The sequence below is a fragment of the Callorhinus ursinus genome, unplaced genomic scaffold (genome assembly GCF_003265705.2).
Source record: "Callorhinus ursinus isolate GAN/ISIS: 27379988/994484 unplaced genomic scaffold, GSC_fseal_2.0 scaffold5, whole genome shotgun sequence".
Classification (NCBI taxonomy): domain Eukaryota; kingdom Metazoa; phylum Chordata; class Mammalia; order Carnivora; family Otariidae; genus Callorhinus; species Callorhinus ursinus.
The window spans coordinates 67548852-67571613 of record NW_027397067.1 but is presented as its reverse complement, the minus strand read 5'-3'; the positions used below and the strand labels follow the sequence as shown (position 1 = coordinate 67571613).

The window sequence follows — 22762 nt, the reverse complement described above, 5'->3', positions numbered from 1 at the left end:
TAAAAAGGATAAACATAGAGTTACCAAATGACCCAGCAACTGCACTCTCAAATACCACAAGAAATGAAAATGAAAACATATGCCCACTTGTACATGAATGTTTATAGCAGCATTATTCATAACAGCCAAAACACAGACACAACCCAAATAAAAGGTGGCATATCCATACAATGACATGTTATACAGCACTAAAAAGAGTGAAGTTCTGGTACATGCTGCAACATGGATGAACCTGAAAACATGCTAAGTGAAAGAAGCCAGTTACAAAAGACCACATATGCATGTTTACACGAAATGTCCAGAACAGACAAATCCACAGAGACAGAAGACAGATTAGTGGTTGCTGGAGGAAAATAGGAAGGGAATGCAAAGGGATACATACAGGGTTTCTTTTTGGAAATATCCTAAAATTGATTGTGGTGATGGTTATAGAATTCTGTGAATTTATTAAAAACCAATCTTTGTGTACTTTAAATGGGTGAACTCCATTGTATGTGAATTATAGCTCAATAAAGCGATTATGAAAAGGAATATTAACAGATGAGATAGAAGGAAATATGATTGTCTACTAAGACAAGGATTGCTTCTTTGGGGACCCTAATGCCATCCTCCTTCACAACATTCAATGTGTAACCTATCAGCTAAAGGCTCAAGAACTAAACAATGGTCTTCCAGAGTCTCAGTGACTTCACTAATGTTCAATGTAATCCTGCTCCTTCCACTAATCAGTACATTGATGATTAAGCTTTCCTCCTATTTATATTTCCTACTATGGTAAGAAGCATGGAGCTTTCCACATAGTAGATGCTCACTTATTTATTGCATCCAATTTAAATACATGTCCAAAAATAACCAACTGGAGTCAATAATTAAAATCAAACCAATAATACTTTGCCCTGTTTAGGGACAGCTGATCAGCACCACTATCAGCTACATGGCCAACTCAATCTGGGGCATCTGAAATGCAATTATGTCCCTCTAATCTTAGTCAGTCCTGGTTACAACAATAAGATTCATGCTCTTCAACTGCCTGGTGTGTATCTCCCTTGATAAAATCTGAAACTTCCTGGGCAGGAGGTACTTCTCATGTGGATTAATTGACAAGATCCTGGAGGGTACAAGGAAGGCAGCATTCTGTTTCTCTGATATGTAATGCCAGGAAATCCCCAGATGGTCCTTTGGTTTGTTATACTACCTACAGTTTGATATTGAGGGGGATGACTTGTAGAGCTAGTCTGCCTGGGTTTAAATTCAACCTCTGCCATGTATTACTAGCTGCTCAACCTTGGCGCAAGTTATTTGACATCTCTGTACCTTAGTTTCACCATCTGTACAATAAGGATAATCCTAACACACACCACTGAGGTTTCTGAGAGGGTGTAGACCACTTAGAAGGATGCCCAAAATATAGTACGTGCTCAGTAGCTTAAGCCGTCAGTGTAGTAAAACTTACATTTGCAGAATCCCTGACACAGACCTCAGGCATCGAGAGCCATGGTTATAAGAGAGGACCACAGGTTATCAGATATACACCAGGGCCACTGGGACAGACTGAAGTAAAAACTATAAAAATACACTCCTTCCTCAGTTTCTGGTTGGGAAATGCTACTCCAGACTAAAGGAAGTGTTCAACAAATACAGCCTACCAATATTGAAATTTTGTTTTTCGTGTTGCAGAACCCTCCTGGAGGAGAGGAGGATCTTCTTTGATAGGTATGAGAGGAAAAGAACTACCACCACTGTGATCAGACACCAGTAATTTTCAGAATCTGTATGCTTTTAGTCTTCTTGTGGACTTTCCATCACTGACAGGGAATCACAGATGGTTTGTAGTGGTCAGCAACGTTACCAGTGGTAAGAGGCTTCTGAGAGACATCTCCTAAATTCCTTATCTTTTTTTATTTTTTGAAAGATAACTTGTTTGAAATCATTTCAAATTTTATCAACAACATTCTTTTGAAAACACAAAGGCCTTTTTCACCATATTTCCCTTCCCACATGCTTCCTACAGCTTCTCGAATCTACGTATTGCTAGCGTGGCAGACACAGAATACTCACCAGTATGCACTTTCTCTTCTTCCTCCTAACTATACCTTTTTTTCCCAGCCTTACCTGTAGGTAGGTGTGGTACATGTTGTGGCCAATGAAATGGGCGTGGAAGTAATAGGCTCTTCCTTATGTAGACCTGGCCGAACCGCACTGTTTCCCCATGGACCAGCTTGAAAGGAGGGAACTCAGGAGAGAGCCACAAGGTGGAAGGAACCTGGGTCCTTGCATAACTTTATATTATAGGCCTCACCCCCTCCTTGCCCATCTGCACTGAACTTCAGATGAGAGATTTTATGGTCTGAGAAAGACCTGAAAGCCCATTTCATATGTACTATCACCAAAGTACGCTGTGCTTTTCACCTCATGTGTCCTTGGTTTTAGGTGGTAGTGGCTCTGTCTGTCCAGCTCATGATGGCCCAACCTACCTGAGAACTGTTTCTTTTGCATAGGGAAAAATACACAGTAGTAATAAGCCACTGGGGTTTTTGAGTTGTTTATACAAAAACTCCTGTTACTTACTCTAATTAATATAGCTAGGTCAAAGCTTTGTTAATTATTGTTTAGGCGATCTGGTTTGCTCCTAGAATAGTTCTATTTCTGCTAGATATTGGCAACAAGTACACTCATAAAACACATTTCTTTTTTTGTTTTTTTAAGATTTATTTATTTGAGAGCGTGCATGCATGAGTGGGGGGAGGGGCAGAGGGAGAGAGAATCCCTAGGCAGACTCCCCACTGAGCACAGAACCCAACATGGGCACGATGTGGGGCCCAATCTCACGACCCTGAGATCATGACCTGAGCCGAAACCAAGAGTAGGATGCTTAACCGGCTGAGTCACCCAGGAGCCCCAAATGAAACACATTTCTTAAATCCCTTTGCCTTTAGTTGTTTTTTTTTTTTTTTACTATCACCAAGATCACGGGATACATCCTTTCCATTGTATTGATGAAACACATCCTGGTGAACCATCTGATCTTGACACATTCCTTTTCAGAGAACATGTCTTTTGCATTGTGCTATTTGTAATCTTAGTTCAGATCTCTTTGCAGAGCTGGGCAAAGTATATCTGCTACTGGGCACTTAATTAATCATTCACTATCTCAGAGAATTATTTTATAATTACACCAAACTCTGGGCTAGGAGTTGGCCAATCTAAAACTGTCAGATAAAAATTAAAAGATATCAGCAAAAATGAATTATATTTATTTATAATTTTCAGGTAGCTCTTTATAGCAATCTTTTAGTAGCCCATACATTTAATATAAATCACATTTTTTTTGTATTAAATTTATGAAAGGAATGAAGGAATCCTTTCTGATTATTATCTCCAGCCTCTTGGGATGAGGAGGCAAAGTCAATACAGCAACCTTGAGTTTTAACACCAGTAAGTACCTTCTGAAAGTTTCTATTCTTGCTTAGTAACTCCTTTCTCATCTTTAAAAATGTTCTTAGTATTCACTACAATTACAGCTATAAAATACATGCTTGTATGTTTACTGACGGCTTTCATTATGAGACTGTAATTCCTAGGAAGACAGAACTTATATCTGTTTCTGTTCATCCAATAAATATTTACTGAATGTCCATTGTGAGGCATTGTTCCAGGTACTGGGGAATTAAACATAAATAAGGTATAGTACTTGGCTTCAAGATGTCTGTAGTTTGGTGGAGGAAACAGACTAAGCCTATAAATAATATAAGTCCTATGCTGTACTTTTCACTTCATGTGTCCTTGGTTTTAGGTGGTAGTGGCGCTGTCTGTCCAGCTCATGATGGCCCAACCTACCTCAGAACTGTTTCTTTTGCATTCATATGGGTGTGAATGTAACCATATTTGTATCACATGACTCTGTGCCCTTGACCACAATTGCTTGGACCACAGTGGACTACTGACCTATGCTGCATCAACCAACTTCTCTCTTCTGAGAGGTTGGAATTGGAACTAAGAGATTCTAATTCAGTCTGAGCTCTTTAGTTGAACTGAAAGAAGATCTATAACCTAGAGTGCTATGCAGTGGTCATCTTCTGCCAGATGGCCAGGGAAACTGACAACACTAGTCTAAAGAGAGAGACAAAAGTAGCAAGTCATGGGGCACCTGGGTGGCTCAGTTGGTTAAGCGACTGCCTTCGGCTCAGGTTATGATCCTGGAGTCCTGGGATCGAGTCCCGCATCAGGCTCCCTGCTCAGCAGGGAGTCTGCCTCTCCCTCTGACCCTCTTCCCTCTCGTGCTCTTTCTCATTCTCTCTCTCAAATAAATAAATAAAATCTTTAAAAAAAAAAAGGAGCAAGTCACGGAAAGAAGTAAAGATGAGAGATTTTATAGTCTGAGAAAGACCTGAAAGCCCATTTCATATGCTGGTTCTAGTCCCTTTTCCCATGAGACACCTGTACTTTATAGCTTTTCTCTCTTTTTTTGCTAAAGCTATTTTGCTAGTGTCTTATGTTTTCAATCATGTCTTAACTGAGACATTTCCATTTGATATGAAATATTTATAATTCTACTTAGTCTCACTTGTTTTCATAGTGTAAGACGTATGTACTATCACCAAAAAATGTAGCTTTTTTCCCCTATGTTATAAACATCACATCTGTTGGATTTTAATCCTTGGGAATTCTAGCAACACTTCCCAGGTGCTTGCCTAGAAGTTTCCGTGTTTCCTCACTGGTGATTTTATAATGCAGACTCATTTCTATTTAAGGGCAGAACATCAAAGGCCAACATTCTTTAAGCTCCGTGAAAAACACTATCACATGTACACCCCATCTTTTGTGGCTAGTTAACATTCAGGGGAGAAACTAATTCTTCTTACAAACATCAATGGTGTGTTTGTACTCATAAACAAAAAGGCTTTGATAATGAATGCTTTGATTTCAGCTCAGTAAGTTGATCAGCTAGTCTGATTAACAACTGTTAACTGGAGCCACCAGAATTTGAACACACCTAAAATACGTGGCCTTAAGGTCCTACTCAAGAAAAGGAACTTAAGATTTTACATAACTTAAGCTTCACATTAATATTTATGTTACATTTACACTTAAGCTTTATATTAGACTCCAGAGATTTCTGTAACAGCACACCCATAAACACCTGCTACTTTTAAAATGTATTTCTTCTTTATTCCTCACAGATAGGTCAGGCACTGTGAATGTAAGGGGAGTAAGACCTGGTGTCTGTCCTAAGAGAGCTCAGTTTACTGGAAAAGACAGACAGGAAACAGGAAACCGTCATGCCATGCTCTGATAAGTGCCACGCTAGAGATACCAGTACGGATGAGAGGAATCTAATCTATCCTGAGGTAAGCCTTTGGGCTAAGTCCTAGAGAAGCAGCAGGAATTAGGCAGAGGAGGAGTAGAGGCTGAGACAGATTTGCTGAGAAAGGAGCGTGTGTACATGGCAACAATGTGAGGCAGAAGAGGGTCTACATGTTAATACCCAGTGCGATAATTGCCTACATTTTCCTCCAAAGCTCCTGTTTCCAATGCTTTTCATGTGTTCTGATTACTCTAGAAATTCTGATTCAACTCAACAAATATTTAGTGAGAACTTAGTAAGTTTTAGGTACTTTTTTAGTCCCTGGGAATACACAGATTGAGTAAGACTAAGGGAATAGTACTTTCCTAAAGAAGCTCGGTCTAGTGGGGAAGGCAGATACACAGCATCTGGAGAGGGTTAAAAAGGACAGATGCATATAAATAAACAGATGATAAAGCCTGAAATGAGTCTTTAAGAATGAATAAGAACACGCTAGCCACGTGAACAGTAACAAAAGTGAGAGAAGCCTTTCGGAACACGGGAAAACATAAGTAACAACTGGCAGGGAAAAGGATCAGCGCACAGGGAGAGAACAGATTTGTGAAATAGCTCGGAAGCAACAGAACTGAAATGGGATGACTAAGAGCGAAGGAGGGGGTTAGTCTATTATGACTCCGGGTTTTTTTGTTTGAGTGGATGATCCATTAACAGAGGCAGGGACTGCAGAAGGAAGAGCTGATTTTGGAAGGAAAAAAGGTCACGTTGAAGGTGCAGTGCAGCCACCTGCAAGTGGAGAGAGAAGTAATAAGAACAGGATTATGGCCTGGGGCAGCCACTCTGGAAAACAGTATGGAGGTTTCTCAAAAAGTTAAAAATAGAACTACCATGTGACCAAGCAACTGCATTACAAGGTATTTACACAAAGGATACAAAAATACTGATTCGAGGGCGCCTGGGTGGCTCAGTTGGTTAAGCGACTGCCTTCGGCTCAGGTGATGATCCTGGAGTCCCGGGATCGAGTCCCACATCAGGCTCCCTGCTCAGCAGGGAGTCTGCTTCTCCCTCTGACCCTCTTCCCTCTCGTGCTCTCTCTCTCTCATTCTCTCTCTCTCAAATAAATAAAATCTTAAAAAAAAAAAACCCACAAAAATACTGACTCGAAGGGGCACATGCACCCTGATGTTTATAGCAGTATTATCAACAACAGTCAAATTATGGAAAGAGCCCAAGTGTCTATCCACTGAGGAATGGATAAAAATACACACACACAATGGAATATTACTCAGCTATCAAAAAGAATGAGATCTTGCCATTTGTAACGACATGGATGGAGCGAGGGTGCATTATGCTAAGTGAAATAATTCAGTCAGAGGAAGATAAATACCACATGATTTCACTCATATGTAGAATTTAAGAAACAAAACAAATGAACATGGTGAGGAGAGGCAAACCAAGAAACAGACTCTTAATGAAAGAGAACAAACTGAGGGTTTCCGGAGGGGAGATGGGTGGGGGATGGGCTAGATGGAGGATGGGTATTAGAAGGACACTTATGATGAGCACTGGATGTTACATGTAAGTGACAAACTACTAAATTCTACTCTGAAACCAGTATTACACTATATGTTAACTAACTAGAATTTAAATAAAAACTTGAAACAAAACAAAAAAGAGAATTGAAGAGCTGTGTAAAAAAAAACAGAAACAAAAAACCCACACAAAAAAACCAGGATTATAGCTAGGGATCTCGCTCAGCAGCACAAATAGAGGGTGGGAACTGAAGTCATGATGAATGAGACGAAGCAAAGAGAAAGTCAATGTAAAGTAGGGCAACTGGCTAGAAGCAGAATCCTCGAAAAATAGTAGAAGCAGCTCAAGAAGAAGCTCCCAAAGGAGATGAAGTGAGGAGCAATGAGTTTCTAGGAGCATTCAGTAGTCAAACATTTTAAATGAAGCAGAGACTTGGTAAGATACAGACTGAAAAATTTTGTGATCTGGAGATCTTCTGGAGAGGATTCACTGGAGTGATGGAAGGATCAGGCTGCCATGATGGAGGAATGAACAGAAGAAAGGAAGTGGTCCCTGGGTATTCAAACTACTCTTGTAAGAAGGCTGCAGGAGAAGAAGTGAGAGAAAGGGCATGAGTTGATGCAGGACAGTCTCAATCTCTCTCTCTCTCTCTTCATTTTCTGTCAATACTTTTAAAGGAAAAGATGAAAAGACTTGAGTGGGTTTCCAGGCCTAGAGGAAAGCCAGCAGAGATGGAGAGACTAATGATATTGGCGAGAGGACATATTTAAGGAAATGGTGCTGGAGGAGAAAGTTGTCCTAATGAAGCAATCTATTTTATTTTTTGTAAACACTTTTTTAAAAAGATTTTATTTACTTATTTTAGAGAGAGAGAGAATGTGACTGGGGGGAGCAAAGGAGGAAGAGAATCTCGAGCAGACTCCCCACGGAGTGTGGAGCCCAACTCGGGGCTCCATCCCAGGACCCTGAGATCATGACCTGAGCCGAAATCAAGAGTTGGACGCTCAACTGACTGCGCCCCCCAGGCGCCCCTGAGGTAATCCACTTTAACAAATTTTAGCTTCTAATCATCTCTAGCCAGGAGAGCTGTCAAGCAATATACATCCCAAGGCCAAGTATCTGTGGAAAGCATTTGCAGCAGACAGCAAACAGTGGTGTTGGGCTTGGAGCAACACCAGGGAACAGGAGACAAATTCACTATCTTATTCATCCTAAAGGCTTCTGGCTTGCTTAGTAAAACTCCACAGAGGAGGTACCTGTAGTGAGATTAGAGAAAGTTCACCCCCCTCATCTACATCTCCCGAAATGCTGTAATCAACAAGGGACCAGACCCCTCACTCCCGGGGATTACAATCACTGCACAAACATGACTTTCTGAGGCTGCAAAGGAGTCAGATTTGAATCTGAGTCTCAGCTTTGCTACAAATTAGCTACTGGCTTTGGGCCACTTCGTTGCTGTAGGCCTCAGTTTCTTCACTTACAAAATGGAGCGAAGCGATTGATGCTACACAGACCAGATTGTGAGGCTTGAACAAGTTCACAGACATGAAAGTGCTTGGTAAAATATAACGCTCAATGCAAATACATGGTGTTCACATCAGGATGTTATCTGAAGTCTCAGAAAGTTGGGCAAAGCGGGAAGAGGCTGCCCATAAATAGTTTTTGTTGCGATCGTTGTAAAAAGACATATTAATACAAAGGAAAGCGTTGAAGCAGACCTTCAGCTTTCACTGATGACTAATTCCTCTCTATTCTCTGGTAGTCTTGCAATCCTGAGGAGCCAGAGGGTCAGGTGTTGGGAGGGGAATACAAATGAGTCATCCCAGGCACTGGAGGGGGAGAATCCAGTGCTGCTAGTGGCACTGGCCCTGGGGGTAGCGTGCAGCATCGCTCGATGGAAACTGTACACATAAGACTCCAAGGTGCATCTTCACAGTTAAGGGCTCAGGTTTGAGTCAAGACAAACCTGAGTTCGAATCCTGCCTCAGCTGCTTACTAGCCATGTAACCTCAGACAACCCAATTTCACTCAGCTGCAGTTTCCTCATCTGTAAATTGGGATAACAACATCTACCCTTAGAATGTCGTAATGATTAAATACAACAGTGTGACTGTATCTATGTAAGTATGCACACGCATGCATGTGTGTAATCCCTGCCATACTGTAAGGGCTCAAGAAATGGTAGCTGTCATAGTGGGTCTGTTGTCAGAGGATTCACAGAAGCTTGTTTTCACATACAGCTGCTATTTATTGATACTTATCGAGAGCTTTATAGGCACAGTGTTATCTAAACATACATGTTTAATCTATTATGCCTCTTGATGGGGCACCTGGGTGGCATAGCCGGTTGAGCGTCCAACTCTTGATTTCAGCTCAGGTCGTGATCCTGGGGTCCTGAGATCAAGCCCTGTGTAGGGCTCTGTGCTCAGTGCAGAGTCAGCTTGCGTTTCTCTCTCCCTCTCCCCCCACCCCACTCCTGTGTGCGTGCACATGCTCTCTCTCTCTCTCTCAAATAAATAAATCTTAGAAAAAAGTCTTTAATTAAATGGATTAAATGAAAAATTTACAAAAAGATGTTAGTTGAAAGACACAAAAAATAAAACAAATTAAAAAATTTTTAAAAATCTATTATGCTACTTGAACTTTACAACTCTGAGAGTAAAAACTATGTCGATCCTATTTTTCTCTGGATCCCAGGGCATAACAAAGTACCCAGCACAGAGTGGGTATTTAAGAAATATTTGTTGAAGGAAGGAAGAAAGAGAGGGAGGGGAAAAGGGCAGGAAAGACGGAGGCCAAAGAGAGGGAAGGAGGGGTGGATGTTGAGAACGACTGACTGAAACTGCCATGAAACCCAAGGACTGACAAAAATAGAAACAAAGCATTTCTGAGCTACCGAATGGATGGAAGCCTCTTATAAAAAAGTCACTTTCTGTGCTGATGTGATTTATTTTTACTCCTCTAAGCTCTGGTATAATCTTTCCCTCCATCTGGCAAGTGGGAACGGACCAGCTATATTTCAAGTTTGCTAACAAAGATTGCTTAAGGTAAATATTTGTTGCTTGCCAGAGCAAACCATACCATTTTAGTTTTAGGTTATTTTAATGATAAGCTCCTTCAGATCTAGTTCCACTGATACTTTGTAGTACAGCATGGAAGTACATTTCACTCAAATCCCAACTATATTTAGAATCCCTTTCACACTGCATCATTCAAGCAGATGTGGGGCCAGCTGCGGCTAATTCTTTCCTAGAATCTTACTGAGACGCAGATTTTAGTAAGGTTTTTAAAAATAAGTCACACAGGTGTCATCTCTGAGTCAATTAGCACGTTAGCTATAAAAAGAATATGTACAAATTAGGCTCTCTTTCCACAAGCTCCAAGACAGGAACAGGGTTTTCACTGTTTTGATCAATCTGTTTTTAAGTGGCTGTATTAAGGTATTTTTTTCCACAAAACAAAAATAAAGTTCTCCCTGGACTGTGGCACTACACTTTTTTTCTTGTTGTTGTTAGTACTTATTTTAATATTATCACAGAATAAAGTGATCCAATAAAGTCCTTTCTTTGGGTTCAGATTCAAGGAATATTGATCAAGCACGGCACAGAAACTCTGCAAAGTACTTTGATACCCACTGTTCTTTTTCCCTGAGCTATTTAAAGATACGATCACAAATGTGAATGTCCTGTCTTCAGATATGTGGGAAGTCAGAGAAACAGTTGGAAATCCTGAAAACATCCGCATCTAGGTATCTTGGGGGCAGTCACTGGTTCAGTGGTCCTAGGCAAGGCTGGAATGCCTCTGGTCCAGTTTCCTCATTTCTAAAACAAGGATTCACGGACCGGAGGGTCGCAAGACCCCAGGCCGCTCGCTAGAACCTCTTGCGCCCTGCAGTGGACCACAGTCATGGCTCTGCATCTGCATGCCACTCCGAGTCTCAGCCACAGCAGGGACCTTTTCGAAAGCAAGGCAAATAAAGTTGTTGAAAGTCGAGAAAAGTCTTCTCTCTTTAGGGGGTATTATTATTATCTTTTTAATAAAGTAGGAGCACCCAAAAGTCAGATTTTCATTCTGCGAATTTTTGTTTTAGTCTTTCTAAAGTCAGTAATGTTCTAATGCTGTGTTGTGGCCCAGTGTGCCTGAGTGGAAACCAAGAGATGGGCAAAAGTGGCCTCGGGTTCCTCTGCGGTGGTCCACAGGTTGTGCCGTGTCCTGCGCCTTCCCCACGCGGTTACGTTGACAGCCCGCGCCCACTGTTGAACCGCAATTTTCATCTGTGCGTCTCTTTCTGTGTTATAATACTTAATTACATTTAATCTTCATATTATCCTAATCTTACTGACATTTGTTCATAGAGGTTAGGTGGTTTCCAGCTGGTCACAGCTACCCAGAGAGACAGAACAGGGGCCTGAGCCCGCCTTCCTTGATTCCCAGCTCGGTGCTTTCTGAATCAAATACAACAGTAGCAGCCGTGGTGAATCAGCACACGCATGCCCCGTGTGTCAGGCATCCAGCAAAGAGCTCCGCCTATAACGCTAGCTTATTCCATCATCGTAATAACTCTATGAGGTATCTGTTATTATGATCCCCACTCACAGATGTGGACAGTGAGACCACAGAGAGGTTACCGAACACGCCCAAGGTCACGCAACAGTCAAGAAGCACAATCGAGATTCCAATTCAGGCAGTTTGCTTTCTCACTTCTTTTTCAACAGTGATGCCAGATTGCCTTCTTACAATAGGCCGCTGCTGCCATCACGGTTTCCAGCCATAATTCAGGGGAAAATATTTGCAAGAAGAGTCCAGGGCTGCCTAACATGGCTCTTCCCTGGAACTGCAAGTCATGCCTGAACGCAGTCACTGGTGTCAGGCCATCCCGCTCTCATCTAGCCCAGATACTGTGAGGGCGTGGACTGCACAGCTTTATTCCTAGTGCCCAAGCACAACTGTCCTATATAGAGAGGATTCATAGTAACTGCGTGTGAGCGGAACCCAATGGAAACTACCAAGTCTTCATCAACATGGACCTAGTACCTTCATTGGCTGCAGGTCAAAATCATCCATGTTGGTGTTTTGTTGTGCCCCGCACAGTTGGGGCAAAACACCGAATCTTTTTTTTTTTTTTTTTAAGCCATCTTAATCTGCTTATAATTATCACAAGGATGTAGGCAAAGAGTTGACATTTGCATTAGCTGACTGGTTAGGTGCGCAGGGTTTTCTTCCTGAAAAATTCTGTGGTCTCTTGCTACTATTCAGCAAGACCACAGGTCTGCAGAGCAGCAACCAGGGAGGGTAATATGCATTTAAGAAAAGTCTTAAAATTACTAACTTAAACAGGTTTATACAATCCAACTATAGTCACAGATGAACAACGATGGTCTAAAATGAGATTTGCCCTTACCAAAATTTTGGATTTTATAATGTAAGAAAAATATTTCCTCAATTAGTCAGTGGATTGCTATTGAATCCTAGGCCTTAAATAATCTACAGACATTTAAGGGCTTTCTCCTGTCTGGGTGGGTCCCAAACGAAAAACTAAAAACCTCTAAGGGGTCAAAAGTATTGCTAAACTTACACACCCAGTATCATTTTATATTACAATCGGCTAGACTTCAAATAGACTTTTAAAAATGAAGTTAATGGGATCATTTCTGAATAGGATTTTTTTAAATGCTATGTATGATAGGAAATACGCAGTTTCTTTCACTGTTAAAAAATAATTCCTGCTTGTTAGAAAGTCTGCAATCAACTCAGCTTTATTGCTTCAAATAAGCAGTTTGCACACAGAACAATAAAACTGTTTAATAAAAGAACATAATAGGCTTAGCAGATGTTGCAATCACAGAACATTTTAGGTAAATGGTTTTAAAAGGACATTTCCTCAGTTTAGAAACACACTTTGGAAAATCAAATTCAGTTGTTGAATTTATGCAGGCTCTCTCTGAGGGAATATTTGGGCCTATTTTTCTCTAGCAGAAACACAAGACTGAGTTTACAATGAACCAGCTTCCAGCAAAAGCAGGCCGGAGGGAGTGTAACTCCTTTAACTAGCTCACATACCCACGTTCCTGCTTGTGTTGCTAATAAAGACATCTTGGTGGTTTCTTTAAAAAAAATCTTTACCATTTGTTTGCTGACAGCTTTGTGGAGTATTAAAGAAAACTGTCATTTTCTTAGCAATGAATCCTTCAACATTAAACACTCTCTAGATGAGGACAAGAGGATGGTACCTGCCTTCAAGGAACTTACGCTCCATTGGAAAAACAAACAATGACAAATAAAATTCAAACTCATTATTATATAGTTCCAGCCATTTCTTGCTAATTGATGGAGAGTATCAAAGACCGCTGGGTTTACTATGTCATTCCTCTCCTAATAATGCCACCTACATAAGGACAAAGTTTTTAAGGCTCATGAAAGACAGGACTTCAGCTCAAGGGAGGAAAAAGTGTTACAATTTTTATTTTTTTATTTTTTAAATTTTTTTATTGTTATGTTAATCACCATAGATTACAGCATTAGTTTTTGATGTAGTGTTCCATGATTCATTGTTTGTGCATAACACCCAGGGCTCCACGCAGAACGTGCCCTCTTTAATACCCATCACCAGGCTAACCCATCTCCCCACGCCCCTCCCCTCTAGAAAAAGTGTTACAATTTTTAAATGTCACTTAATGTAACCTATCTACTGAGAAGATAGGCAAGCATGGCAAGTGGCCAACATTTTAAAAGGGCATGCTTGGGGCGCCTGGTGGCTCAGTCATTAAGCGTCTGCTTTGGGCTCAGGTCATGATCCCAGCGTCCTGGGATCGAGCCCCACATCGGGCTCCCTGCTCGGCGGGAGGCCTGCTTCTCCCTCTCCCACTCCCCCTGCTTGTGTTCCTGCTCTCACTATCTCTCTCTCTCTCTCTGTCAAATGGGTGAATAAAATCTTTAAAAATAAATAAATAAATAAATAAATAAATAAATAAATAAATAAAAGCACATGCTTATTTCCTAACAAAGTTGGATGATATAATTTATTAAAATAATCAAGTACAAGTTATGATTTAAGTCTGTAATGTCTCAACTCTTAGCTTCAAAAAAAGAAAAATCAAAGTAGTGATCTTCCCATCTTAATGCATCCAACCAATAAATGCCCCAACCCTAAACACTCACCTTGTATCTGCTACAAGTCTAAGCAGACTTTACTTAACACCAATTTAGTGACTTGATTCTAGTTAGTACTCTTAACAAAATGCTTGTATCATAACATACACCATTACAAATTTATTTGGGAGAAGTCAGCATGGTCATTATCATTCTTAAATAAGACCATTTTTCACAAGGAAGCTATGCTTCTGGCAGTGGCATAGAAACTGTTAATGTTCATGCTGCCACAATCAACCATTTGCGCTATTTGGGGGGGGCGGGGGACAACCCTTGATATATTTCAGGGCTCCATCTGTGCTAACTGCCTCGGGCCCAACCATGTCTCAGCTCCCAGGTGCACTGAACCACATCTATCAAAATATTTACCCCTAAAATAGCTTTGTAATAAGAGTGGAATGTCCTTTTTGATGATTTCCTTTGAAAAATCCATATGTATTTAATTGGCAATTCTAAATTCTTGGAGATGATAGATCACATGAATCTACATATTTAAAGAAAACAACAACCCCCCCATGGTGATTAGAGTTAATGTATTATAAATAACTATACAAACACATAATATATTTAATATGCTTTACACTTTCACCTTTGACTATGGCTCTAATCTCCAGCTAAGTGTGCCTCCTTGCTAATCCCATCCTGGTTCTCACTCTGCACTGAAGCCTTGCTAGATGGGTAGTAGGGAGACAATGTTAGGTATGAGCCTTCAGCAGCACTAGCCTACCAACATGATACATAGCTCAAGAAAGCTATGAAGGTCTATAGCTGTTTCTGAACAGGTTAAAAGCAAATCAGCTCCTGGGACTGCAATTTATGTGGCAGAACGAAAAACAAAAGAACATACACACACACACACACACACACACACACACACAGAAGGGAGGGGAATTCTTCCTCATGAAGCAAAAACATACCAAAAATCCACCTAACTTTTAAATATTCAATGCTCGTTGCTGAGGAAATACCTCTACCATATTGTCCACATGGTCACTGCATAATCAGTACTTAAAACAATGGTTCAGCACTTTGAGTCACCCCCAATGTGAAGGGCAAGTGGAAAGGTCAGTTCCGGCATGCCTCGCAAAAGCCAAAAATGGAAATGCCGCATTCCTCTGCTCCTGCACAGTTCCCAGGTCCTGGCCATGGCATCCCTTTGCTTCATCTGCTTTAGCACTTTGCCCTGCCTTCTGTGCCACCCCCAACTTCCTAGCCTTGAAAGGAACCAGACAGGGGGGCAAGTAAATCTGAGAGGAGGGCCAACACTGAACACTCAGGAGGCTCTTTATTGGTACCACCTGGGGGCCCCAAAGATTGCTCAACATCTCCATAGGAATGTGGCACTCATGCTGCCTAAGTGGGGGGGAATTCCCTTCACTCATTTTCCTCTCTGTCAATAAAATAAACAACAGAACAATAACAAAATATCCATGCTTCCTTCCCTCCATAAGAACAACAAAGATCATCATAATTTAACTACAATCAATTAATATCCAGCAAACTTTTTTTTTGGGGGGGGGGGCTACGTGCACAGTATTGAGAACCCAGACAATCTTTAAGATATCAAGTATGTTTAATTTTCAGGGCCCCAGCCCCAACATCATATCAAACATACTACAAGTTGTATTCATAACCCACATTTAAAACTAACTTTAAAGGGCGCCTGGGTGGCTCAGTTGGTTGGGCAACTGCCTTCGGCTCAGGTCATGATCCTGGAGTCCCGGGATTGAGTCCCGCATCGGGCTCCCTGCTCAGCGGGGAGTCTGCTTCTCCCTCTGACCCTCCCCCCTCTCATGCTCTCTCTCTCTCTCATTCTCTCTCTCAAATAAATAAAATAAATAAAATCTAAAAAACAAAACCAAAAAAACCTAACTTTATGGCCTGGGCACCTGGCTGGCTCATTCGGAAGAGCATGTGACTTTTGATCTCAGGGTTGTGAGTTCGAGCCCATGGTGGGTGGAGAGATTACTAAAAAAAAATAAATAAACGTAAAAAAAAAAAATTATGGCCGAAACATTTTCGAAAGAATTTTTGTATTTGTTTTTGACATTACTTGGCTACTCCTCATTTACTCTATAGTTTGCTTTGATCTCTCAGTAATCACTGCTAAATTTACCATCTAATGAAGAAGACAAAATATCTGAGTTTGTATTTCTTTGCTTAAACATTTATTTCTGATCCTGTACTTTTTTGTGTGTTTCAGAGCCACTAGTTTTTCTTTCGAGATCTCCAACACTTTGGGGGTTTTTGAAAAGGACAACGTTGTTTAGTCATTGTGCCCCTAGTGCCTTATGAATACCTTATGAATGGCCTTGACGATAATAGTTAGAGAGGCAATTTGAGGAGGAGACGCCTTGTCAGGAACTGGCAGGAAAGACACAGGGTGAGCACAGAGGGAGGGAAATGTAGGTAGAAAAGAGGATGGCTGAGAGAATGCGTGTTGCAGAGGCTCCAACTCTGTAAAAACAGCAGACAGGATATATGACCATTCCACAGTCACCCTGCATGGGTCTAACACACGACACTGACGAAGAAAGCACTTTCCTCTCCAGGAATTCACAACGTAGTGGGGGAAATAGGACTTTCATATAGCACGGGGGGCAGGGTGTGAAAACTGTTGTAAGAAAGACCTCAGGTACCATGAAAACAGGGAGGAGGGAGCTATCACCAGAGCCACCAAACTGCACAAGTCCACGGCCGGGGGTCACCATGCACATGGTCATCTACGTGAACGGTGTCCCCCCACAGCTGTGCAGTGCTGCGGTCATGGCCGAAGGGATAATAAGAGGCCTGCCAGAAGCGATGGCATTTGGGCAGGTCCATTTACTAGCAGCGCAACCATGAGCTTCATTTGCTCACCTGTGACTGGGAGACCACTACTGACGTCACTGGGCCAGGAATCAAAAAAAAAAAATATGTACAGTATGCTACCTGTGTCAAATGCATCCCCCGTCCATTTCCCTCTCCTTCCTTCTTTATAGGAAAAGGGGAGCTTTTACCATGTGTCAGATACTCTACCAGGCACTGTATATGCAAGGAACGACAATACACACCAGTTTGCCTTCATGAAACTTTTTTTTTTTAACTTATTTGAGAGAGAGAGAACATGAGAGAGAGAGAGAGAGCACAAGCAGGAGGGAGGGGCAGAGGGAGAGGAAGAAGCAGACTCCCTGCTGAGCAGGGAGCCTGATGCGGGACTCACTCCCAGGACGCCGGGATCATGACCTGAGCCCAAGGCAGACGCTTAACCGACTGAGCCACCCAGGCGCCCTGCCTTCATGAAACTTCTATCATAGAGACTATTCTGTTACTAATTATTCTACAGTGATAGGAAGAAGGTGGGTCACGGAGAAGAATCAATGCAAGCAAAAGCAATGGTGTGCCAGGAGAGCGGTCAGTCATCCAGTTTTTCAGGAATAAGGAAGAGTAAACGTTTTAGGGGGTTTGTTACTCAGTTAGTGGTAAGACTAACAAAGAGTAGGAAAACCACCCAGCAACAGCAGTTAGGGGGTAGAGCAGAGTGGCAAACAGGTTGTATCTGCTCTATCAGTTCTCATCAATTGGCAATGGCTTCCTGCAAGTCCGGATTAAAAATAAACTCATGACTGTCATTGTCCATCATGGGCATTGTAGGGGCTAGGGGTGATATGCGAGCGGCAGATTGGGCATTCCTTGTCTACATGAACTTGAGCACTGTCTTTGTAAAGAGTCACATCTGGAAGAATCTGTGTCATTTCCTTAGCACACAACTAGAGCACTAGAGCAGGACAGAAGACCCAGTGGGAGAGGTAGACCTCTGACTAATCACCCAGCAGAAGGCCAAGAGATCAAAGGAATATAGGGTGGCGGTGACTGCTTTAATGAATTGGCTTAGTGTGGAATTCATGCTAGGTTGAGTCACGAAAATGGATAAAATGAATTGGTAAAATGAAAATGGTTCCATTTTGGAGGCAGAATCCCATGTTCAAATTACAGCTCCTCCAATTATTAGCTTCTTGTGATCCTTACTTCCTCATGATAAAACATGTGGATATTAATACCTACCTCAAAGGGTTGTGGGAATGACTAAAACATACTGTAAAGTACCTAAAACACACTGGGTGCTCAATAAACAGTACTTCTCTTCCTCTTTTCCTGAAGTGACTGGAGATCCATATATAGAAAATTGTGTAGGTCTACAGAAAGGGAAGGAGTTAGAAGGTAAATATCCACCGTGGCTGGGCTGGGCAGCAAACGAAAATTACAAATGCCTAGAATTAAGAAGTCAGGGAGTGGTGAGACCAGAAACCACTGGTTTGGCTGGCTGTCTACAGTCATGGTCTTGTATGTTACCCGGAAAGATACAAGGAGGAATATGGAGTGGAACGCTGCTGGTGGAGTTCACAGCTCACTGGGGAAGATCATTTTTAACCACAAGTTATAATAAGTGTGCCCAAGAATTAGGCATGAAAGACATGAGAGTTAGGGGACAGGGGACAAGGTGAGAGAGAAATTGGGGAAAGTTTCACAGAAGCTGCAATGAGAGTTGCATTAAAGCACATCAAATTTTTTTCCAAATGCAGTGAAAGAAAAACATTCTTCTGTGAAGAAGGAAGAATATTTGGGAGAGAAGAAAATGTGAAGAGTTTTAGGGGCCTTTTCAGTGAAGATGTCAAAATCACACAGAATCAAGGCAGGAATGAGGAAGATGGGGGAAAACAATGAGTCAGGTGATGAGGTCACCTAGGATAACTTATTTTCCGCTGTTATTATTTTTATTAACTTCAGATTGCCCAAGAAAAATTTTAAGACCAATCAAGAACAACAAGAACAAATAGATTCTTACATTAGATTCTTTTTGTTTATTTCCCGTTTTTATTTAAATTCTAGTTAGTTAACATATAGTGTAATACTGGTTTCAGGAGTAGAATTCAGTGATTCATCACTTCCATACAACACCCAGGGCTCATCACAACAAGTGCCTTCCTTGATACCCATCACCCATTTAGCCCATCAACCACCCACCTCCCTCCCATCAACCCTGAGTTTGTTCTCTATTGTTAAGTCTCTTATGGTTTGCCTCCCTCTCTTTTAACCCTAGTCAGTGAAACTAAACATGTGTTTATCCTACACAGAAAACAATCTAATTAGCCTAATAAATATGCAGGCAACTGGAAATGTTATGGCTCATATGCAAAAACACTTGCCCAACTGAAAACTGGTGGGTGTTGTCCAGTTAACTGAGAAAAGAGCCTGACTCACAACTCAGAAAGCAACTAGTTTATAAAAGCTAGTATTGTCTTTAAAAAATTAAATGAACTTAACATCACTAAATTGATAGGAACTAAAATGAATGCAAGAAACCTGCACTGGATTTTTAAAAATCCTGTTTTGCTAACTTACTTTAGAACCTCATTTTTAGTAAATAAGTTGAGACATTTTTTTGTTTCATTTTCAGTATTTTTCTGTTTTGCGATCTTGAATGCTTGAAGCCTTCCCTTGTGGTTAGGACCTCCAGTCTGCCAAACAGCGTGTATGGATTCAGCTTCACCTGTATTTTGGGGGTGGGGAGGAGGGGGTGTACACCGATAGGTCTTTTTTTTTAAAGATTTATTTATTTGACAGAGAGAGAGCACACAAGCAGGGGCAACAGCAGAGGGAGAGGGAGAAGCAGGCTCTCTGCTGAGCAGAGAGCCCAATGTGGGGCTCAATCCCAGGACCCTGGGATCATGACCTGAGCCGAAGGCAGATGCTTAACTGACTGAGTCACCCAGGCGCCCCCCCCCCGCCCCAATCAATACACCTTTCTTAAACTGTTTGAGACGCCCTTGTCTTAAGAGCTCTGGAAGTCCTCTGAGAATGACATCATCACTGAGGTGAATCATCTAGAACACATTCCACCTCTCAAAAGGAGAGGTACCTGAACACAGCCTGAGTTATGTTGAATGGGGCAGAAGAGGCAGCTGGTACAGGGTGTTTAGAAAACCCAGGTTCCTACCAGTTCCAGGTTGCCCTTTCAGGAGACTTCAGATTCTCATCAAGAAATGACCCCAGTGATGAAATCTCAGGATAATAAGATTTATAATTCAGCAACCCAATTTCACAGGTATAGAAACTAAGTCACAGGAAGGCTATCAGCCGTCCCCAGTCTGCAATCGGGGCCAGGAAGGGAGCCAGAAGTAAGGGACTGGTCTCCAACTTTACCGTTCATTTCTAAGCCCACTCGACGAAGCTGAGACACACTTTGGAGGACCATCTGAGAAATCACACGATTGTACTGTGGTCTGAAGAAGGAATGGAATAAAAACCAGTTGCAACCTCAAATAGGTCCATAAGCTGAAAATCGGAAAGGTAGTTTTAAAATACACTTTCCAATTCTTCTGAACTAAAATCAAATTTGGGACGCTGCAGGAAGGCAGTTGAAACAAAAGCTAATTTTGTTTAATGAACTAACCAGGAAGGCATTGTGAAAGTATTGTGCAATGAAATGCTTAGCTAATTACTGAGAGATCAAATAACTGTTACCATAGTTACTGCACACTGTTTTCCATAATAACTTTTATCGCTTCAATAAATCTTTGTGACGCAATAAATATAAAAAGTTTACTGTAACATGACTATAATGTTTTGGAAGGCACACGCTGATGACTGGCCTACTGAAGTTACCTTCCCATATCTGTCAGCCAACCAGGGGTGATACCCCATCTCCCTGACTCAATATCACAATGTTTCAATGGCTCCTTTCATCAGAGTCTGTAATTCCTCAAAAGTTGAATTTACCTGCTCCTGTCATTCAGCAGAAAAGTCAGAGGGCTCTTTCAGCACTACATCTTGTTGTTGAATGGGAGCAAAATTATTGACAGCAACGGCAAGCAGGAACTGTCAGGCTGCACGCTGGGCAGGTGCATATGTCACCATCTGATCTTTCCCACACGGCTGTGGGAGAAGGAGCCGGCCAATGTCACCCAGCTTCCTCTTGGAAGACATTTCAACCCAGGTCTGTCTAGCTCCAAAGTCAGTTCTCTGTCCAACACACCACACAGCCGTGTGTGTGTGTGTGTGTCTGTGTGTGTGTGTGTGTGTGTATATACACAGTCTTTATATAATAGTTTCTATAATAATCATCTTCTTGCTGCTGGGTATAGTGTTCAATTTGCACCAAAGTACCATAGAAGACTGGCTGGTCTGTTAACCAAGATGATGTCACTGCTCCACTGGAAAATGGGCATTCTTTCCCCGGATACACTGGAGTTAAGACTTGCTTATATTCCTATTCCTGGCCCCTCCCCACCTCCACATAGGCAGGGCTGAGTCATTTGGCCACTTTCACTCCTTCCTGTACCTTGCCTGCCCTTTTCTATATCTGAGCACTGAGATTTCTGAGTTAAGTGAAATGGTAAACGTGATCTAATAGGTTAAGACTGACAATGAGCACAGAGTATGGGCGTGTTAAGATAAAGGTGACTGCAGATGTAGAATTCTGCTGATGTGAGACCAAGGAGCCTCGGGCAGGTCGCTCACCGAGTGTCTCCCTGGGTTTTCCCATCTGGAAAATGGGGCAATAACCACCTACTAACTCCCAGGGATATGATGCAGATTAATTATTTAATGTTGTTGTTTTTTGAAGCCACAGAGTACTAAGTATAATAATCATTATCGGGGTGAAATGTAAAACAGACAGAGGATCACGGAGTTATTAAAAAGCACGACTGAAAACCACCATCGGACAGGTATCCTACTGCAATAAAAGCAAGTATGCATCCTCCTGATGTAGAAACTCGGGAGGCTCCTGCCTATGAAACCTGATTCATACCTATTCAGCACTGTTCCAAAGGTCTCAATTTCAGAGAGGCCAAAAGCCATTTATTTCATGGTTGGTTTCAAAGATGAACAGGTAGGACTCATGTCCGGGACTGAATCAGCCTTGGATGACTCAGCTGCTGTAATCTCTCTCACGGCAGAGATAGCCAAAGGCCGACCCTTCTGTCTTTTGCACCCCGTCTTCCCCCATTGCCTGGGCATTTCAGCTGCAAATGTGTCCTTGACTCTACCCTGCCTCTCACGCCCTCCTATCTTTTCCATTCAACCGGTTACTGCTACCTCCCAAAGATCTCTCGACTTCAATTCCTTCTCTCCATGCCCACCTTAATAGTATCTTCAAAAAGACAACTGTCTTCCTGCCTCTAGTTTTCCCTCCTCCTTAAATCTCATCTGTCATTCTACCCCAAATGTAACATAATGCTGATCATGACTTGCTTCTGTTTAAAACAATTCGTGCACCAGTGCTTTCAAGATAAAATTCAGATTCTTTAGCAAGTGACGTAAGGATCTGCATAAACTGTATCCCATCTACCATTTCCAACTTTTTAACTTCTCTCTCTACCATGCTCTCCTCACACTTTCTCTTCCTGCAGCACCCTCTGCTTACTACTACTTAACATCTACTACTGAGTCATATTGGAAACTGTGTTCTCTGTAAAGACACTAGTCCTGAAGAGCCCTAAGGGCAGTGACTGGCCTTTCCTTCAGCCTGGCATGAAGTGTCTGTGTACTAATGAATGACAGAATGAATTAACAAAGGCTTCCGTGCACAGGTTAACCAGTTATGCTCCTTGTATTTTGTTGTGCTCGCAGCTTGGTAAAGGGCTCTTGATCGATTAATTTGATTGTTTTTAACTATAGATGACGATGACAGTAACTGATTCAGGATGTCTTACTATGAAGACTCAAGTGAATTAAGTTATCCTTTGTAATACAGACCTAAATGATTCAACTTTGCCTTGAAGCTCTTAGATTCAG

The 22762-nt window shown here is 41.7% G+C and overlaps 1 protein-coding gene across 2 annotated transcripts in view; it reads right to left on the bottom strand.

The window, feature by feature from the left end:
- NSMCE2 (NSE2 (MMS21) homolog, SMC5-SMC6 complex SUMO ligase) overlaps positions 1-22762 on the bottom strand; it is a 209579-nt gene that overhangs the window by 60593 nt on the left and 126224 nt on the right. The window lies entirely within an intron of this gene.